Source organism: Puma concolor, chromosome A1, assembly GCF_028749965.1.
Source record: "Puma concolor isolate L17-30 chromosome A1, mPumCon1.1.hap2, whole genome shotgun sequence".
Taxonomy (NCBI): domain Eukaryota; kingdom Metazoa; phylum Chordata; class Mammalia; order Carnivora; family Felidae; genus Puma; species Puma concolor.
In genome coordinates, this window is record NC_141667.1 from 42492039 (window position 1) to 42513203 (window position 21165).

General features: G+C 42.7%; 1 pseudogene; it reads right to left on the bottom strand.

Annotated features, from left to right (window-relative positions):
- Positions 1 to 7235: 7235 nt before the first annotated feature.
- On the bottom strand, positions 7236 to 8945 carry LOC112860483 (dnaJ homolog subfamily C member 8 pseudogene; annotated as a pseudogene).
- Between the last annotated feature and the right edge of the window lie 12220 nt (positions 8946 to 21165).

The following is a 21165-nucleotide window of genomic DNA, read 5'->3' on the forward strand; positions in this document are numbered from 1 at the left end:
GAAATCCCCAAGTCCCGAGGTCATACGGAGAAAATCCAGCAGCTTGGGGCGATTTCAGGGAGAGGGAAAGTGAAAAGGCGGAGGCTGCAGCGGAGAATTTCAGAGATGGCGTTTATAGTGGTGGAGGGTGAAACAGAGCCCATGTAGAGGGTGGTGAGGAAAGTACTGATCCGCAGGAAGGCCACCTATTCAGTTTGAAACGGTGTCATCACGGTGACAGTCCTATACATCTAGAAAAGTCGACACCACCTTCAAACCACTTTGCTCCTAACCAAAGCCCAGCGCCCTCCCTGAAGGCAACCACAGGCCCTTTGCAGTATCCCATGAACTTTGGCTCTACATCCTAGACATGTGTATATGCGATCCCATTTCTGTAAGGAAGATTATATATACACATATGATCCTATATAGGATCATATTATATACATTATCACATATACTCATTTGCTCACTGCTTCTCTCTCTGCCCGGGACTTAGCCCACGTTGTGAGAATGACATCTCTTGACCTGGCCTGTTGCACTTGACTTGTGACTGTAGCTTTGGGTTAAAAAGATTGGAACTCTCGGGGCACCTGGGTGGTTCAGTCGGTTAAGCATCCAACTTTGGCTCAGGTCATGATCTCACAGTCCGTGAGTTCGAGCCCCACATTGGGCTCTGTGCTGACAGCCCAGGGCCTGGAGCCGGCTTCGGATTCTGTGTCTCCCCCTCTCTCGGCCCCTCCCCCGCTCATGTTCTGTGTGTGTGTGTCTCTCTCTCTCCTTCAAAAATACATAAACGTTAAAAAGAAATTGTAACTCTTGTGGAAGAGACTTTGTGAGGACAGCCCTGGCAGCAGCCTGTGAAAGGTGAGGCCACAGCCATGGGTAAAGCCTGCCCCGAAAGGGTTCCTCTGTCCTCTCTCTAGAGGCAGAGCAAGTGAGTCCCATTGGCTGAGCCACATGGATTTCTAACATTTTCCTGTTTCTAGGTGAGAGTTTTAGTCTCGCTTCCTGGAATCGAAACACAGTTCAAAACAAATTTCTAAACAAAGGGATCCTCCGCTTCCCCAGATCTCGATTCCATTCCCTGAGAGGAACGAGCCAAGGTACTTCTCCTCTGACGACTTTCCCAGCAGAGCCCCGTGGCTTCCTCCTGCACCTTCCTGGAGGCCACCAATTGTTGTGAACATCCTCATGGGTGTAGATTTTTATTTCTATTAACCCTTTTCTTCATGTCCTCATAATTATGCAGGGAGAAGAAGACTGTTTTCCCAATAGAAGTTATTCGAGACTTTTCGAAGGTCTAGGGTTCAATGGTCTCTCCTAAAAGCCAAGTCCATCGGCACCCAGCTGGGCAAGGTGAAAAGGATTCTCGACACATTCAAGCCTGATGCTGCCTCTGCTCAGCCTCTCAGCAGATGGTTCGAGGGCAGGGTTCATCCGCTATCAAGTGGGAAGGTCACTCCTACCTCCAGGGCTTGACAAAGCGGTTGCGAAGAGAAAATTAGAAAGATCCTTGGAAGCGTTTTGTTAATTGTGAGGTGCTGGGAAGCACAGAATGTGTTTCTTTAAACTGAGTCCACACAACTGGAGGGAGATTAATCACAGCCTGGAATAAAGGGAAAGGAAACAGAAGCACGTCGCCTTCAAATGTGAAGTCACGCTGCTTTGAAAGCACTTGCATTCAGACTGTGAAATGAAGAGGCAGGCTTAAATTCTTACTGCCTTTGCAAGAGAAGGCATGGAGACGGGGCAGGAAAGCCTGAAGCCTGTTCTCCTGGTCTTTATCTGAGTACTTCCCCGCAAGGAGATGGAAACAGGGACACAGGCCAGCCTCATTTAGCATCGTTGTAATTGGCCCAGAGGAAGGACCACACCCTGAAATCCTCATGGCAACAGAGCTCACCCCACATTCCCAGGCAGGGAAACGCTGTCAGGAACAAACTGTGGGAAGGTCCAGCAGGCCTGTGTGAGAAGAGAGAGGATGGGCTTGTGGTATGGGTAGATGTAGGTGAATGATGATAATGGCAGTGAAAGTGCATGGACCGCTTCATATGGACGCACTACACCTAGTATTTGACTCTACCATACCAAGCCGCTCCCAATGATGGGTTTATTTTCCTATCATTGTCTAGCCCCTAGACCTCAGCACCAAGGAAAAGCAAACAAGTGCTCAAACACCCCCCTTGTTGGTCCCAGGACACAAAGGACACTTCCATCCCTGCATTACACCCCAAGACCCAGGAAGAAACCCAGGCACGGCTCAGCCTGGACATGCACGGGCGTGTCCAGTAGGTGGCAGCAGCTAGCAGCCGTGCCCCCAGACCCGGACTCCCACCCAGTGCAGCCGCCCGGTGGGCCTGCACGGGGGAGGTCGAACTCCCCTATTTCATTTTGCTCATCTTGGAATACAAGACTCTAGAAGAGGACCGGGATTCATGAACCAGTCGCAGGGGCTCAGGCAGGGGCCTTTGGCTCCCGACACTGGCAAAAAGATGGATCCTGAGGCCGGTCACTGTTTCGAGCCTGGGCAGGATACACTGCCCTGCAGAGCCCCAGCCCTGGGTGCTGCCCCTGCCCTGCCTCTCTGTGCTCCATGCCCTGTTTGGGCTCTCCAGCCATGGGCATAGTCCGGGGTGTCCATGAGCTGGGGCTCCAGCTCTGCTCCTACCAGGCATTTGGGTCTGAGGGAGCTGCCCTCCCATCCTCCTCACTACCCTCTGCTCCTTCTTGCTTTGACCGGGGCCTACTAGTCCACTTGCTTTCAAAGCCAGAGTCTACAGCCCAGACTCAGAGGGGATGGCAGAAGGAGAGACAGCACCTGATGATACAGAAGTGGAATGCCTTTTCACCCCCAGGTGATAAGTGAGGTTGGAAGATTGGAGTGCTTAAAGGCAAATGGGTGAAAAAAAAAATGAAATGAAAAGTGTTTAAGTTGGAAACTATCCCCACTTTAAAGGGACATGATCTTATATGTCGAAAATCACAAGGAATCCAATTTTTAAAAACCATTAGACTAGAGGAGTTTAGCAAGGTTGCAGGATATAAGAACAATACACAAACATCAATTTTTTTCTCTGCATTAACGATGAACAGTCCAAAAATGAAATTAAGAAAACAATTCAATTTACAATAGCATCAAAAATAATAAAATACTTGGAAATATGTTCAACAAAAGAAGGGCAAAACCTATACTCTGGGAGCTACAAATCATCATTGAAATAAATTACAGATCTCAGTGAAGGAAAACATTTCATGTTCATGGATTTGGAAGATTTAATACTATTAAGATGGCAAGACTCCCCAGACTAATCTAGATATTCAATGTAATCGCTATCAAAATCCCAGCAGCTTCTTTTCTAGAAACTGGCAAGCTGACACTAACATCCATATGGAAACTTAGGAACCCAGCATAGCCAAACGGTCTTGAAAACAAAGGGTAGGGGCGCCTGGGTGGCTCAGTCGGTTAAGCGGCCGACTTCACCTCAGGTCATGATCTCACGGTCCTTGAGTTCGAGCCCCGCGTCAGGCTCTGTGCTGACAGCTCAGAGCCTAGAGCCTGTTTTGGATTCTGTGTCTCCCTCTCTCTGACCCTCCCCCGTTCATGCTCTGTCTCTCTCTGTCTCAAAAATAAATAAACATTAAAAAAAATTAAAAAAAAAAAAAAGAAAACAAAGGGTAAAGTTGTCAATTTTACACTTCTTGATTTCAAAACTTACTATAAAGGAATGGTAATCAAACAGTGGAGTACTGATATAAGGATAGATCATTGCAATAGAATTGAGAGTCTGGAAATAAACCCATGTCAATTGATTCTCCACAAGGGGACCAAATCAATGGAGGAAAAAATAGTCTTTCAACAAATGGTGCTGGGAGAACTGCATGGCCACATGCAGAAGAATGAAGTTGGATCCTTACCTCGCACTATTACACAAATCAACTCACGGTAATGGAAATGTAGTATTGCCTTTAACTAATGAGGCTCTGATTCATTTTGGTAATGAGGCAGCTGGAGACCTTCTGAAGAAAGTGTCAAATTTTGGCCCTTAAAGCAACTGGGGGAGAAAGAGCCCACACTTTCCCTGCTGCCCTGTCTTCGGCATAATATATATAATATCCCTCAACTGGCTCTGGGCATCCTCTCTCAAATATCAGAATGCCCAAGTTGCTGCTGAGACTGTGCTGTGAGCTCCAGGGTAAGCTAAGGTGGTCACCAACCTCCCTGGCTGAGCAAAAATCATCACAGCCTTCTTTTACTGAGGGACCCCTCAACCACATTATATTCTCAAACCTCGGTAGAGTGAAGAGGCTGGGCAGGCCTGGCTTATTATTCTCCCTGCTTCCACAAAATATAAGACGACATGCTCTACATAGCCCTGGATTTTTTGTACCAACTGTATCAATCTACTATTTTCTAAGTCATCAACTCAGTTATAACCACAGCTCCAAATCCATGGGTAGGACTGGAACAACACTATTCGTACTTGAAAAAGACCCTATTGATCTTGGGGAGCGTGGGCCTTCAGAAGATACTAGGAACGTCCAGTCAGCTGGCAGGCAGATGATATACCAATGTGAGTAGCCTAGAGAGAAACAGGCCCACTCCAATTTTCTGTCACTTTCCTAAACCTACAGAGACCATCTCACCCCGTCACTGAAAATGAATTCAGGCCCAAGGAGGGTGGGGGGGAGAGGGACGTCCGTGCAAGGCCTCAGCCCTGCCACTTTTGCACTTCCCCCTGGCATGTGGTAGGAAGCCATCAACCCTCATTCTTCATGGCTGAATCCTGGCTCATAATCTCATTTGATTCATAATACGATCATGCTCCCAAGTAAGTAGAGCCATCAGCAGCTCATCCGTGCAGAGCTGGCCTGAACAATTGCCGAGTAGGTGGAGTCGAGACGAAAAATGCCCCGCCTCATACCTGTTGCTCTTAAGAGACAAAGCAAAGCCCTTTCCTTAACCCCATCCTTTGTGAGACTACATCGTCCCCACTTCCATAGGAAGTGTCGAAGAGGTTACCAGAAATGTAAAGGTTAAAGAGGATCCATGAGATACAATTTCTTTACAGTTAGGCCATTTCAGCAAAAAGTCTAGGGGCAGGAGACACAATGTTGACGAACCATGAAGCAAGGCTGACGCTAGTGCTAGTCCGAAGGAAGCTTGTACAACTGTTACAACAAGCTCATTGTGAGTCATTAAGAAAAGCTAAGAATTGCTATGGGATGGGAAGTGGGGCTGGAGGAATGTCAGGGGGCTGGAGGAAAATAATCATAAACAATAGAGAACTTTATGCCCACCCTGGCAGGCATAAGCCAAGCTTGGCTAAAACTAACTTTGCTAGCCAAACTTGGCTCAAATTAACTTTCCTGCTGGTAGAATTAGCATAGAGGTAAAGAATCTTTGAAACCAGAAGTTCTTTTAGAAAATACCCAGTCTAGAGTGTATCTATATAGTTTTTAAAGCCTCATCTAGATTTTAAAAGGACATTATTTTTTTTTTTAATTCAAAATCTTTTATTTTTTCTTTTTTTTTTTAATTTTTTTTTTAACGTTTATTTATTTTTGAGACAGAGAGAGACAGAACATGAACGGGGGAGGGTCAGAGAGAGGGAGACACAGAATCTGAAACAGGCTCCAGGCTCTGAGCTGTCAGCACAGAGCCCGACGCGGGGCTCGAACCCATGGACCGCAAAATCATGACCTGAGTCAAAGTCGGCTGCTTAACCGACTGAGCCACCCAGGCGCCCCCAGAATCATTGTTTTAAAAAGAAATGTAACTTGGAGCTCCATAATCAACAACAAAGAAAATCTTTATGAATCTTATTTAGCCTCACAACAATCCGGTGAGGCAGCACTGCTATTGTTCCCTTTTTACAGATGAAGAAACTGAGGTACACAAGACTGAAGTACTTGCCAGGGTCACACAGCGAGGCTGCTGTTGTACAGCAGGGCACAAGAAGAGCTTCTTTGTTTAAAGCAGGGTGGAGGGCAGGGTTCAGAGCGAGGAAGGTGTCAGTATCCCGGCAAATGACCCTTCCCCACAGCTCACATGACCCTGTTTGAAAACGTCTGATAAGAAAATCAGGAGACAGAGGTTGAAAATGGTGGCGGCTGGGTCCTGGGTTTCTGGGCTGCCAGGTCAGTCCGGGGCACAGCTGAGGACTTCCATGCCGAGTGGGGCCCACGACGCAGAGGGCTCAGCTCTCACATGGAAAGCCCTCACCTACTTTGTAGGGCTCCTTGGCCTGGGAGCAAGCACGCCGAACATCCTCCTGAAGTCACATCACAGAGGGCACGACCCATGTATGTCACCAAGCCCTTTCCCTGGGGAGATGGTAATCATACTCTGTTCCGTAACTCTGGCATGAATTCACCTCCCAGCAGCTGTGGAGATTAACAAAGAGAACCCAGACTGCTACCCAGTTGGGGACCACAGCACTGGTCTGGACCATGACTCTGCACGTGGACCAGAAAAATACATGAGACCCTAAGCTTACCTTCCTCACTTGTATCAAATGATGTCCAGGATACTGACCTTCCATCCCTTCGCTTATGGCAGGAGGTGGCTTAGATAAATAACCCACATTGGTCCATGGGGATGAAAGAAAGCAAGAAAACCAGAAGATAAACGGAATCACTAAAGGTTCAGGTAGAATAAAAATATGACAAAGATAATAAGGACAAATCCTTAGGATCCAGAAACAAGCACGGAAATCAAAGCCCTGTGAATAAATGAGAGCAGGTGCCATGGCGACTCTGGGGTGAGGTGTCAGTGAAAACATGAGTCCTTGGAGCTGGGGCTGGCCTTCTAATTCCCCTTCCTCCTTACTAAAGATGACTTTGGGCCTAGGTCAAGCAGGGGAGCTGGAAAGGCGCTCCGTGCATATAGCTTGAAGTCTGAAAGTGTTGCTATTTCATCAAAAAGGAATTAGAAAACTTCCTTCCACCTTCCAAGGACCCCCTAAAGAAGCTGTGTGTCTATCTGAGGCCTTGTGTGGAAAAATCAAATACCCAGGCCTGCACTGTAGGAAGATACAGGATCTGAATTTACCCTGAGGTCTGTAGGAATCCCAATCAGGGGAGTTAGTGACAAAAACTAGCCCCTGGATGTTAATTCTCTAAGGAGATAACAGAAACAATCACAAAACTAGTCTTTCACCGTGTAGGGTTAATGAGAAGCCTTTTTTTTAAATGTTAAAGAGTAGTTCAGAGTACTTTGCCCTTGAACAACATGGGTTTGAACTATGCGGGTCCACTTACACACAGATTTTTTTTGGTAAATACAGGACAGTACTGTCCATGTATTTTCTCTTCCTTATGAGTTTCTTTTTTTTACTCAGTACGTTTAATGGGATGATTTCCACAAACTATACACAAAATTTCTAACCATCACAATTCAGTAAAATACAAAAGATGACCTTAAAGATTATGGGAAGAGAAGGCAACACCAGTGGTGACACCTTCCAATCCTGGTGGGTCTAGGGGTGCGGAGGGGGTGATGGTTTCTTTTTAACCTGAGCCCCTTATTTCAATGTACAAAGGAATTACTCTGATTGATATTAAGTTGGATTGAAAAAGTGGACTAAAAAGCAAATCTACTCTATGTTGGTATGGGAATGGGAAAAAAGAATGAGTCTTTCAAAGTAGGATGGGAGACAGTTGGGGAAAGTTTCTGTGGTTCACACTGCTCCATTTTTACTGAAAGTAAAATCAAGGCAGCCCGGTATTTCTTTTCTTTAATCCCCTTTGCATATGCTTGCAAGGTTCGCCAGCTGTCCACACGGTCATCTTCACTTTCCTCAAAGTTTCCTGCCACTCCCTTTCTCACTTGGCTTTTTCTCCAGCTTCTATCTTTTCTCCCCCTGTTACTTCCTTTCCTGCACCTCTCGCGCCTGCTCCCGCTCCTCTCTCTTGCCTTTCAATTTCCAGCTCAGCAAAGCCTGTGGCTGTCTGTTTATACTCTGTTTGTTTGAACAGCTCAGGATCCCCCTCCTCCACATTTGTAGGTTTCGTTTCTCCTTTAATTGCTTGTTTCACTCTCTCCCAGTGTGTCCTATGTATTCTTTTCCTGCTTGATTTATATCCAGGGTCCTCTTCCTTTGCTCCTGATGGCAGGAGCAACTTGTAAGCTTCGTCCACAGCTTCAAAAGCCTTTTGTGCTATCAGCATCATCTTAATTTTTGTCAGGATGCACCAAAATGGATAACTGTCAAAATGTCTTTTTTATTCCTTCATCTGTCACTTCAGGATCGATCTGAAGAACCTCAAATGGGTTCAAATTGAAGCAGGAAGAAACAGGACAGGTCGATCTTTCAATCTGACTTTTGGATGTGAGAACTGAATCTGTCTTTTCTATTTGTTTCACCTCACTGGTGAAGGTCATAAATGCTTCCTCAATGCTTCCTCTGCCAGCTGAATCGCTGCTCATTCCTAGAGCCACCATTTCTCCTTCTTGATGATGGTCTTCATTACATTTTCTTTTCTCCAGCTTACTTTATTAGAAGAGTACAGTACATGATACATAGAACATAGAAAATATGCATTAAGGCCTATTTATGTTCTCAGTAACAGTTCTGATTAACAGTTGGCGTTAGTAATTAATTCTGGGGGGAGTCAAAAGTTACACACAGATTTCCAACTGTGCTCGGGGTCAGCATTTCTAACCCCTGCATTGTTCAAGGGTCAACTGTAGATCACAGAGAGAGATACTCATCACACAAGGAAGTTAACTAATGAGAGAGAAACCCGGCAGCTGCAACCAGACAGTAAATCAGCATTGAAAGAATGGGAAATAATAGAGCTAGAAATGAAAGAATAGGCAAGTCAAAGTAACTTAAGAGATTTTTAAAATTAGGAACCATAATGAAGCAATAGAGTGTTATGGGAAAAGGTACAGACAGATTTGATAAATAACAAAATCGAAGCCCTGGAAACGAAACACAAAGGCACTGCGTAGAAGGACTCACTGGGTAAATTAAATAAAAGATTCAGCACAGCAGAGGAAAAAATTAGTGAGCCCAAACACAGATCTGCAGAAATCACTCAGAATGTGGCAGGGAGAAACCAGAAAATGAAAGAATTAACCAAGCAAGATGGAAGATGGAAGGAGATGCCCGATGGAATCTGATAGAACTTGCACAGGAGAGGCTCAAAGAGATGGTATTCACAGGGAGAATGATGAGGAACATTCCAGAATGGAAGACATGAATCTTCAGATTGAAAATGCACACCAAGTTCTAAAGAAGGTAGATAAAAATAACAGGTTTTTTAAAAATATGATTTCTATTTCTTTGCAGGTTTTGTGTGTTCAGGTCTTTCCTCCCAATCCTTTTGTCTGGGTTTAATTTCGATTTCATCTAAATGTTCATTTCGGTAAGATGAAAAAAGTAAGTAAAAATACAAGAATACAGATTGACAAAATAAACACAAATAATATGTATAGAAGGAAATAACAGGAATCGATGATAAAATTAATGAAATATTTCTATGTTTTAAGAGCTCATTTTCTGGGTACTGTTGTTATAGAATTATTTATTGCTTCTGTGACAAACAGGCTGTTTCTCCATGGGCAGATCAGAAATCCACTTCTGGGGTGATTTCACTCTCAGTGTACTGTCTATGCAGTCAGTAAAGCCTTCCAGGGGAAACACACCAGCACAGGGAGGGAGCCTGTGGAAAGAGGAAGGGGACCACCAAATGCCAGAAACTTGACACCAAAGAAACACAGACTAAGAGTGACACCCAGTGGCCAGACTACCTGCATAGCGCAGGATGCTTCCCAGGACCCCCACACCCTGGCTGCTGCTTGTGGCCAGATCGTTTGTGGGGGTTTCCTCTCATTGATGTGTTTCAGGGAGGTCTGTGATCTAGAGAGTGCTTTGGTGGGGGTGTGAGGAGCCGGTTCCCTTCTCTCCTCCTCTGCCATCTATCTATCCCTGTCTCCTGGCTCACTTTCCCCTTCCCTACCCAATGTGCAGTCTCTGGTGATGGAGTCCCATAGGTGACCAGGTAGAGACGTCAACAGAAGACACGATAGAAACAAGAAGAATTTCTCCCACCACCACTTCGATACAGGGGTGATGTTCTCCATGGTGAGAGTGTACCCCCTACAGCGAAGTCAGTTAAAATGTGATAAATTAATTTAGTGCTACTGACCTCTTGAAATTCAGGGAGAGTGTATAAGATATTGGAGTGCCAGGGCAGACAATCCACTTCATCACAAAAAAGGTCCCGATGAAATTAGACCTCGTTAGATCCACCCCATTTCTGCAAACAGTGCTGTGGGTATGTTTCTAAACTCTCCAGCAACAGCCAACTTGGAGATTGCACTAAGGAAACGCTGGCTCAGATGCAAAAGCCCATAAGAAAATTATAAAATCTGACACCTGTCCCACCACCCAATTAAATCGTCTCTCAGAAGTCACCACCAATAATCACCACCACAATAAGAACTAGCACAAATTGATCACACACACACACACACACACACACACACACACACACACACACCATGCCAAGCACCATCCTAAGTGCCTTACATGCACTGGCTCATTTAAATTCTATTAGGCAATCCTATTAGGCAACTACTAATATTATATTCATTTTACAGATGAGAAATTTGAGGCATAGAAAGAGAAATTAATGTGTCCAAAGTCACAGAGCTGGTGAACTAACGAAAACACATGATGTTCTCACATCGTCCCCAGACGCCCTTCAGGCAGGCTGAACCTTGGAGGATGTAGACAATCCTAGGCAAAAACGTGAAGGAGGGTACAAAAAGTAGTGGGAGAGAAATAGATGAAGACTTGGCAGTCAAACGTTCAATGTATGTTTGGCAGATAATACAGAGTCCATATGAACTATGGCCAAAAAAAATTATATGGAATGCAGTATTATGAGTCATGATGATGGGGGGCGGAGAACGGCAGCCAGATTGTGCTGCATGTTGTACGTCAGCCTGAAGAGATTGAAATTAACCTTGTAGGCAGTGGTGAGTGATGAAGGATTTATAAACGAGTAAATGTCACAGTCAAAATTAATGTCCTTACAAAGATGTATTTGGTTGTGGTGTCTAGATGGTATACAGATGAAGTATGAGTTTGAGCATGGGTCATCCTTTAAAAAATTTTTTTTTACATTTATGTATTTTTGATAGAGAGAAACAGAGCACAAGTGGGGGAGGGGCAGAGAGAGAAGGAGACACAGAATTGGAAGCAGGCTCCAGGCTCCGAGCTGTCAGCACAGAGCCTGATGCGGGGCTCGAACCCACAAACCGTGAGATCATGACCTGAGCCAAAGCCGGATGCTTAACCGACTGAGCCACCCAGGTGCCCCAAGCATAGGTCATTCTTCCACAAATTCAGTCTGTCTTAGTCAATGTACCATGTGCGTGAGAAAAAAAAAAATATCTGTTCTATAGTGATAGGATATGGTGTTCTCTAAATATCAGTTATGTCAAGATGATTCGTTTTTGGATGATCTTTATTTTTACTGACTTTGTGTATTCTTCCAGTTATGTGTGAATTTTTGTTCTTTTAATTGCCGAGGGTGTTAAGATCTCCAACTGTGATTGTAGAATTTTCATTTCTTCCTTAAATTCTCTCAATTGCTTCTTTGTGTATTTTAAGGATCTATTATTCAGCACCCACATTAATGATTGTATATCTTTTTGGGTACGACAGCCACTCCAGCCTTCTTGTGCTTGCAGTTTACGTGATATATTTTCCAATCCCTTTGCTTTTAAACTCTATGTTTAGGGGCGCCTGGGTGGCGCAGTCGGTTAAGCGTCCGACTTCAGCCAGGTCACGATCTCGCGGTCCGTGAGTTCGAGCCCCGCGTCGGGCTCTGGGCTGATGGCTCGGAGCCTGGAGCCTGTTTCCGATTCTGTGTCTCCCTCTCTCTCTCTGCCCCTCCCCCGTTCATGCTCTGTCTCTCTCTGTCCCAAAAATAAATAAATGTTTAAAAAAAAAAAAAAAAAAAAAAAAAAAAACAAAAAAAAAACTCTATGTTTAAAATGCACATCTTGTGAAGAGCATTCGTTAGGTCTCACTTTTTTTCGTCAGCTCTGACAATCACTCCCCAGTAATTAGAGTGTTATTTTACAGACTTCTAGACCCCATAGTTTGTGATGAGAAATCAAATGTCTTTAGACTTGATATTTTGTAAATAAAAAGCATTCATGACACTTGTTAAAGATGTTAAGAAAGACTCTATTTGAGAAGGGACTACTGTAGTGGGGTTTTACAGTAGGGGAGACAGATCAGGCTCAACTCCAAATACAAGAAGAAGTGAAGATTTATAGCCAAGGAGCAGCACAGGGGAAGTAAATGGAAAATTACTAAAACAAAACATCAGGAATATGAGGATTCTTGATAGGCTTGCTCAGCAGAATTCTTGCTGAAGGCAAGCCAGGATGATAAGATATTGAGGGTAGGACGTGAGGAATTTGATCAGATATCAAGGGTGATCAGATACTAAGAAGGAACTGTGGCTAAACGGACTTAGCAGGATTCTTGTTATACCTGGGCTAAGTGGACCAAGGACAGAGCCTAAGGCTGGCACCTAGTCAGAAGACTCAGGAACTTGATTCAAGTTTGGTCAAGGTAGAGAATCTGTCATATTCCACCGTATGTCGTGTGTCATTTTCCCTAGCTCTTTCAACATTTTCTCTTTACCTTTGGTTTTCAACACTTGGACTATGATGTGACTAGGTGTAGTTTTCTTCTAATTTATCTTATGGAGCTTCTTGAATTTGTACCTGTGAGAAGATGTCTGCCCTATGCTACACCCCCGCCTCTCATTTGAGGAGTCCAATTATGTGGGGAGTCTATAATGTTAGACCTTTTGATATTGTCTCCCATGTCCCTGAGGCTCTGTTGACCTTTTTTTAACTTTCTTTGAACAGTTTGAGGATTACAACAAAATTGAGATGAAGATACAGAGATTTCCTACATACCCACTAGGCCCCCCCACAACACACACATGCATAGCCACCCCTGTTAACATGACTGGTACAGTATTTACCAAGGATGAATCCACATGGACACAGCATAATCACCCAAAGTCCATAGTTTGTCATAGGATTCATTCTTGCTGTTGGATATGCTATGGCTTTGGACAATGTACAATGACATACAGTCATCATTATAATATCATACAGAATATTTTCACTGCTTTAAAAATCCTCTATGCCCTGCTTATTCATCACAACCCCCTCCCCCACAATTACTGTTTTTTTTACTATCTCCATAGTTTTTCTTTTTCCAGAGTGTCATATAGTTGGAATCATACAGTATACAGCCTTTTCAGAGTGGCTTCTTCCACTTATCAAGATGCATTTAAGGTTCCTCCATGTCTTTCTGTGGCTTGATAACTTGTTTCTTTTTAGTATTGAATAATATTCCATTGTCAGGATGAACCACAGTTTATCTATTCTTTTACCCACTGCAGGACATCTTGGCTGCTTCCAAATTTTGGCAATTAGGAATAAATATCCATGTCCAGTTTTTTACATGAACATAAATTTTCAACTCCTTAGAGTTAACACCAAGGAGTGCAATCACTGGATCTTATGATAAGACTACATTGCTTTTGTAAGAAACCACCAAACTGTCTTCCAAGGTGGCCGTACCATTTGCATTTCCACTAACAGTAAATGAGAGTTCCTGTTGCTTCACATCTTCACCAGCATTTGGTGATGTCAGTATTCCAGAATTTGGGCATTCTAATACGTATGTCATGGTATAAATGTGCATTTCCCTAATGACAAATGATGAGGAACATCTGTTCATATACTTATTTTCCTTCTGCATATCTTCTTTAGTGAGGTGTCTGTTAAAGTCTTTGGTCTGTTTTTTAATTGGGGCGTTAGTTTTGTTATTGTTGAGTTTTGAGAGTTCTTTGCTTATTTTGGACACCAGTCCTTTATCAGATACATTTTTTAAATAAATGTTTTCTCCCCAAGTGTGGCTTGTCTTCTCATTCTCATGACATTGTCTTTCACAGAAGCACAAGGTGTTTGTCTGTATTAATTTTAATGAAATCCAGTTTGCCAATTATTTCTTCCAAGGATCATGCCTTCCCAAGGTCATCTAGGGTTTCTCCTATGTTATCTCGTAGGAGTTTTATTGCTTCACATTTTACATTTAGGTCTGTGCTCCATTTTGAGTTAATTATTGTGAAGGATGTAAGTTCTGTGTCTAGACCAGACACAGGCCCAGATGTCCAGTTATCCCAGCACCATTTGTTGAAAAGACTGTCTTGGCTGCATTCTTGTGCTTTTGTTCCTTTGTCAAAGATCAGCTGACTATATTTATGGGAGACTATTTCCTGGGCTCTCTGTTCTCCTCCATTAATCTATTTGCCTATCTTTTCCAATACCACACTGTCTTGATTACTGCAGCTTAATAGTAAGTCTTGAATTCAGCTAGCATTAGTCCTCCAATTTTGTTCTTCTCTTTCAATATTGTGTTAGCTTTTCTGAGTCATTTGCCTCACTCCATATAAATTTTTAAATCATTTTGCCAATATCCATAAAATAACTTACTGGGGTTTGATTGGGATTGCATTGAATCTACAGATCAAGCTGGGGAGAACAGACAGTTTGACAGTATTGAGTCTTCTCACTCATGAACATGAATATATCTCCATTTATGTAGTTCTTTGATTTCATTTATCAGAGTTTATTTTTTTTTTTTTTTTTTTTTAACGTTTATTTATTTTTGAGACAGAGAGAGACAGAGCATGAACGGGGGAGGGTCAGAGAGAGGGAGACACAGAATCTGAAACAGGCTCCAGGCTCGGAGCTGTCAGCACAGAGCCCGACGCGGGGCTCGAACTCACGGACCGCGAGATCATGACCTGAGCCGAAGTCGGCCGCCTAACCGACTGAGCCACCCAGGCGCCCCTCATTTATCAGAGTTTAATTGATTTCCTAACACAGATTCTTGTACATACTTTGTTAGTAAGTATTTCCTTTTGGTGAATGCTAATGTAAATGGTATTGTGTTTTTAATTTCAAATTCCACTTGTTCATTGTTAGTATTTAGAAAAGCAATTGACATCTATATGCCAACTTGTATTTTGAAAACTTGCTATGATTACTTATTATACATGGATGATCATGTCATTTGTGAACAATGATAGTTTTAAGTCTTTCTTCCCAACCTGTATACCTTTGGTTTCCTTTTCTTGCCATACTGCGTTAGCAAGGACTTCTAGTACAATGCTGAAACTGAGTTCTGAGTAGGGATATCCTTGCCTTGTACCTAACCTTAGAGGGAAAGTTTTGAGTTTCTCACAATTAAGTATGATGTTACCTGTAGGTTTTTTGCAGACAGTCTTTATCAAGTTGAGACAGTTCCCCTCTATTCTTAGTTTACTGAGAGTTTTTATCTTGAATGGGTGTTAGATTTTATTAAATGCTTTTTCTGCATCTATTGATATGATCATGTGATTTTTTTCTATGGGATGGATTATATTCATTGATTTTCAATGTTAAACCTGCTTACATATCTGGATAAATCCCACTTGGTCATAGTATATAATTGTTTTTATACTTTTTTGGATTCAATTTGCTAATATTTTGTTGAGGACTTTTGCATCTATGGTCACAAGAGGTATTGCAGTTTTCTATTCTTGTGATGTTTATGTTTGGTTTGGTATTAGAGTAATGCTGGCCCCATAGAATGAATTAGGAAGTATTCCCTCTGCTTCTATCCTCTAGAAGAGATTTTAGAGCATTGATATAATTTCTAACTTAAACATCTGGTAGAATTCACCCAGGAGCCCATCTGGGTCTGGTTCTTTCTTTTTTGGAAGTTTATTAATCGTCAATTCAATTTCCTTAATAGATAAGGGCTTATTCAGAGCATCTATTTCTTCTTGTGTGACTTTGGACAGGTTGTTCATTTCAAGGAATTAGTCCATTTTGTCTACATTGTCAGATTTGTGGGCATAGAGTTGTTCATACTATTTCTTTATTATCCTTTAATTTCTGTGGGTTCTAATAATAATGTCCCCTCCTTTGTTTCTGATATTAGTGATTTGTGTCCTCCCTCTTCTCTTCATCTATTTTATTTTTTATATATTGTATTCATCTTTTTAAAGAGCAGTTTTGAGTTTCATTGATTTTTCTCTATTGATTTCCTGTTTTCAATTTCATTGGCTTTTGCTCTAATTATTACTATTTCTTTTCTTCTATGTACTGTGGATTTAATTTGCTCTTCTTTTTCTAGTTTCCTAAGGTGGAAACATAGATTATCAATTTTAGATATTTTTTTTTAATAAATGCATTCAATGCTAGAAATTTCCCTCTAAATACTACTTTCATTGCATCCCACAAACTTTGATAAGTTATGATTTCCATTTCATTGAGTTCCAAAAATTTTTTTAAATTTCTCTTGAGATTTCTTCTAGAATCCATGTGTTATTTAAAAGTGTGCTATTTATAGGGCACCTGAGTGGCTCGATCGGTTGAGTGTCCGACTTCAGCTCAGGTCATGACCTCACAGTTCATGAGTTCAAGCCCCACATTGGGCTCACTGCTGTCAGTGCAGAGCCTGCTTTGGATCCTCTGTCCCCACCCCCACCCCCACCCCCCCATCCCTCCTCTGTTCACACACGCGCTCTCTCTCTCAAAAATAAATAAACATTAAAAAAAATTAAAAGTGTGTTGTTTAATCTCCATGTCTTTTGGGATTTTCCAGTTATCTTTCTGTTATTGGTTTCTAGCTCAATCCTGTGGCAGTGTGATAGCAGAAATCGTATGATTCTATTCTACATGAGGAGTGTTTTAAAATTTTTAAAAAGCATACCTAATATTCAATACAATCATTAAAAAACAGTCAAGCTAAAAGAAGACAGGAAAATAAGAAAATGGAATAAAGGACAAATGGAACAACGACAATAACAACAAGAAAAAGGTTAACAAGATGGTAAATTCAGGCCCAACCAATAATAATTACATTAAGTGAAAATGGCCTAAACTCTCCACTTAAAGATTGCCAGATTGGATAAAGGGAACTAAATATATAAGTATAAATATAAAGATATAACTAGGTTAAAAATAAAAGTATAAAAATAGAAATGCCATTCAAACACCAATCAAAAGAAATGCCTCATATTGATTAAAGCAAATTTCAGAACAAGGAACATGATCAGGGATCAATAGAAACATTTTGTAATAATAAAAAGGATAACATATTTAAAAGATATTAACAATCTTAAAAGAGTATGCACCAGGGCTCCTAGTTGGCTCAGTCAGTGGGGCATGCAACTCTTGATCTTGGGCTTGTGAGTTCAAGCCACTATTGGGTGTAGAGATTACTTAAAAATAAAATCTCTTTTTAAAAAGTCTATGTACCCCCCTCGGCCCCTCCCCCACTCATGCTCTGTCTCACTCTGTCTCTCAAAATGTTAAAAAAATTTAAAAAAAAAAAGGGGGGTACCTGGGTGGCTCAGTCACTTGAGTGTCCAACTTCGGCTCAGGTCATGATCTCGTGGTTTGTGGATTCAAGCCCCGTGTCGGGCTCTGTGCTGACAGCTCAGAGCCTGGAGCCTGCTTCAGATTCTGTGTCCCCCCTCTCTCTCTGCTCCTCCCCCACTCGTGCTCTGTCTCACTCTGTCTCTCAAAAATAAATGTTAAAAAAAAAACTTTTTCAAAGTGTATGTACTTACCAACACAGCTTAAAATGCATGAAGCAATAAGTAATAAATCTGAAAGAAATAATAATGTCCACTGTTTGAGTGGGATATTTTATTATATTTATTTTTTTATTTTTTCAAGTTTATTTTTGAGAGAGTGAGACAGCTCAAGCAGGGGAGAGGCAAAGAGAGAGGGAGACACAGAATCTGAAGCAGGCTCCAGTTTCTGAGCTGTCAGCACAGAGCCCGACACAGGGCTCGAACCCACCAACTGCAAGATCATGACCTGAGCCGAAGTTGGATGCCCAACTGACTGAGCCACCCAGGCGCCCTTTAGCAGGATATTTTAACAGTTCTCTCTCAGTAATTAATAGAACAGGTAGACCAAAAACAAAACAAAACAAAACAAGACAACAAAACCAAAAAACAAAACAAAACAAAAAACCACCACCACCACCAAAAACCAGTAAGGATACAAATCTTGAATAACATTTTAATCAACTTGACCCAACTGACATTTATACAAGAGTGCACCAAAACACATCAGAATAGGCCATCTTTTCAAGTGCATATGGAACACTCACCAAGAAGAACATATTCTGAGATAAAAAAACAAATGTCGAGAAATTCAAAAAATTAAAATCATCCAAGAATGTTCTCTGAACACAAAGGAATTAAATTAGAAATCAATAAAAGAGAAATACCTGGAAAATCCCCAGATATGTGCAAATTAAACAAAACACTCCTAAATAACTCAAGGGATGAGGGACAAAACAGAAGGGAAATTAAAAAATAGTTTGAATGCAATGAAATCAACCTATCAAAATCTGGGGGTTGCAGGAAAAGCCGTGCTTAAAGGGATCTTTATCACATTAAATGCTTATATGAGAAGAGAAGACAGTCTCAACTCAGTCGTCTAAGCAGGCAAACTAAACAAGTAAGGAGAAGGAGGAAAGAAAATACTAGAGATAAGAAAGAGCAGGAATCAAATAGAAACTGAACAAACACATAGACATTACATTTAATTTAAATTCAGTCTGATAATCACTTCACAAGTCAAATCATTATGTTGTACATGTTAAACTTCTACAGTGCTGTATGTCAAGTATATATATTTTTTAATGTTTTATTTTTGAGAGAGGGAGGGAGAGACAGCGGGAGAGGGGCAGAGAGAGAGGGAGACACAGACTCTGAAGTAGGCTCTAGGCTCTGAGCTGTGAGCACAGAGTCCGACATGCGGCTCGAACCCACAAGCCTTGAGATCACGACCTGAGCCGAAGTCAGATGCTCAACCGACTGAGCCACCCAGGTGACCCTGTCAATTACATTTCAATTAACCTGGGAAAAAATAGAGAATATCAATGAACCGAAACAGTTATTTCTTTGAAAAACCGGTAAGACTCCTCTGGGCCGATAGACAGACTGCTTCCTGGGACGCAGAAACAAAGGCCTCTGTCTGCACCATCCCTCCAGGGCTGAGAGACCAAGGGACCTCAGCCTGAACGGGGTTAGGTAGGGGCGCCCTTCCTAACAGCGCCCCTTCTCCAACCTCCTAGCAGATACTGGACAGACGGAAAGCCGGCTCAGTGCACAAAGCAGCCTTTGATATCCAGCTGCAGCAGGAGGCCCAGGGAGGGTGGGAGGGGCAGCCCAGCCCTCAGGACCCATAGTCCTTGCTCTGTCAGGCCTCTGACCAGGGAGCAGAGCTCCTCCCTGCCTCTCTGCAGATTGCTCCATGCCTAGCAGGCTCTGGCACATTCCTCACATTCTAGGATTGAGATACACAGTTTGGTTCCTGTGGGGGCGGCCGGGGTGGGGGAGGAGGGCAGGGAGCATCCCAGGAATCAAGGCTGCTGTGCTTGTTTTCCCCCTGACTGCCTTGGCCCTCACGGACTTGCCTGCCAATGAGCAAGTGATCTCCACCCGGCCTCTCTCTGCAAACACCTCCCTGAGCGATCTGGGCGACACCGGAGCTGTGGGCGCAGCGTCTCACCTCGGCCCCAGCAGCATCAGGGAGCCAACCCCTCATCGGGGGGGAAGGGGGGTGCGTGCAGAACCCCAGCCCCTGCTCCTAAAGTCAGGAGGAACCTGGGAAATCGCCTGATGGAGCCCAGCACCTTACAGACGAGTGGACGGAGGACCAAATGTGTGAAGGCTAGGAGTACGCACAGAATCTAGTTACACAAAACAAACCTCATTTGCGTTTTGGATAGTCAGCAGCGCAGAGGAATGCAGTTGACATAGTGAGCCGAACTTCAAAAGCCTCCCGTGAGATCTCACAAATGAGATGGAAAAACTATGGACTGAATCCACATAAGGTTAGACAGATTGATGACTAATTTAAAGGCCACTAATAAATTACATAATACTTCCTCGGGTGCTATTTTCTTTCTTTTTTATGGGCATATAGTTGACATATAATGTCATATTCGTTTCAGGTATACAACGTAGTGATTCCACAGTTTTATACATTATGCAGTGCTCACCAGGATAAGCGTAGTCACCATCTGTCACCGTACAAAGTTATTACAATGTTATAGACTATATTTCCTGTGCTGTACTTTTCATCCCTCTAAGTTATTCATTTTAGAGCTGGAAGTTTGTGCTCTTAATTCCCTTCACCTGTTTTGCCCCCCCCCCCTCTGGAACCACCAGGTTGTTCTCTGTATTTATGAGTCTGTTTCTAATGTGTTGTGTATGTATGTGTGTACATATTGGCTTTATTTTTTTGGACTCCACACATAAATGAAATCATATGGTATTTGTCTTGCTCTGTCTGACTTATTTCCCTTAGCATAATACATTCTAGGTCCTTTCATGTTGTCACAAATGGCCAGAGTTCGTTCTTTTTTAATGGCTGAGTAATATTCCACTGCATTTACATACCCCATCTCCGTCCATTCGTCTATCAGTGGACACGGGCTGCTTCCGTATCTTGGCTATTGTAACAAATGCTGCAATAAACATGGGGATGCGTCTCTCTTTCCAAATTAGTGTTTTCATTTTCTTTGGGTAAATACCCAGCAGTGGAAGTACTGGACCACACACAGTATTTCTGTTTTTAATATGCTGAGGAACCTCCGCGGTTTTCCATGCTGGCTGCACCAATTTACATTTTCACCAATGGTGCCCAAGGATTCCCTGTTATCCCCATCTTGGATGCTGTTTTTTTGAGCACGTTCTTCGTCCAGTTCTCATGCCAGTCCATTCCAGGCCAAAATCTAATCAAGTCTTGGATGAAGGCACAAACTCACTCTTTTATATAATACTGAATGAGCCCCTACTCTGCACTGGGAACTAGTGACACTGTTGAGTGAAAACAGAGCCCGTGCCTTCACAGAACCCATGATCCATCAGTCACTTAGAGGTCAGCCAAAGTGTCCCACAAATGATTATGCAAGAAGGGCTGTGACGGGGAGGAAGGGAAGTACAATAAGCACATATAAAAGAGGAGGGTGGTGCCTGGGTGGCTCAGTCCGGTAAGCATCTGACTCTTGGTTTCGGCTCAGGTCGGGATCTCACGGGTCATGAGATCGAGCC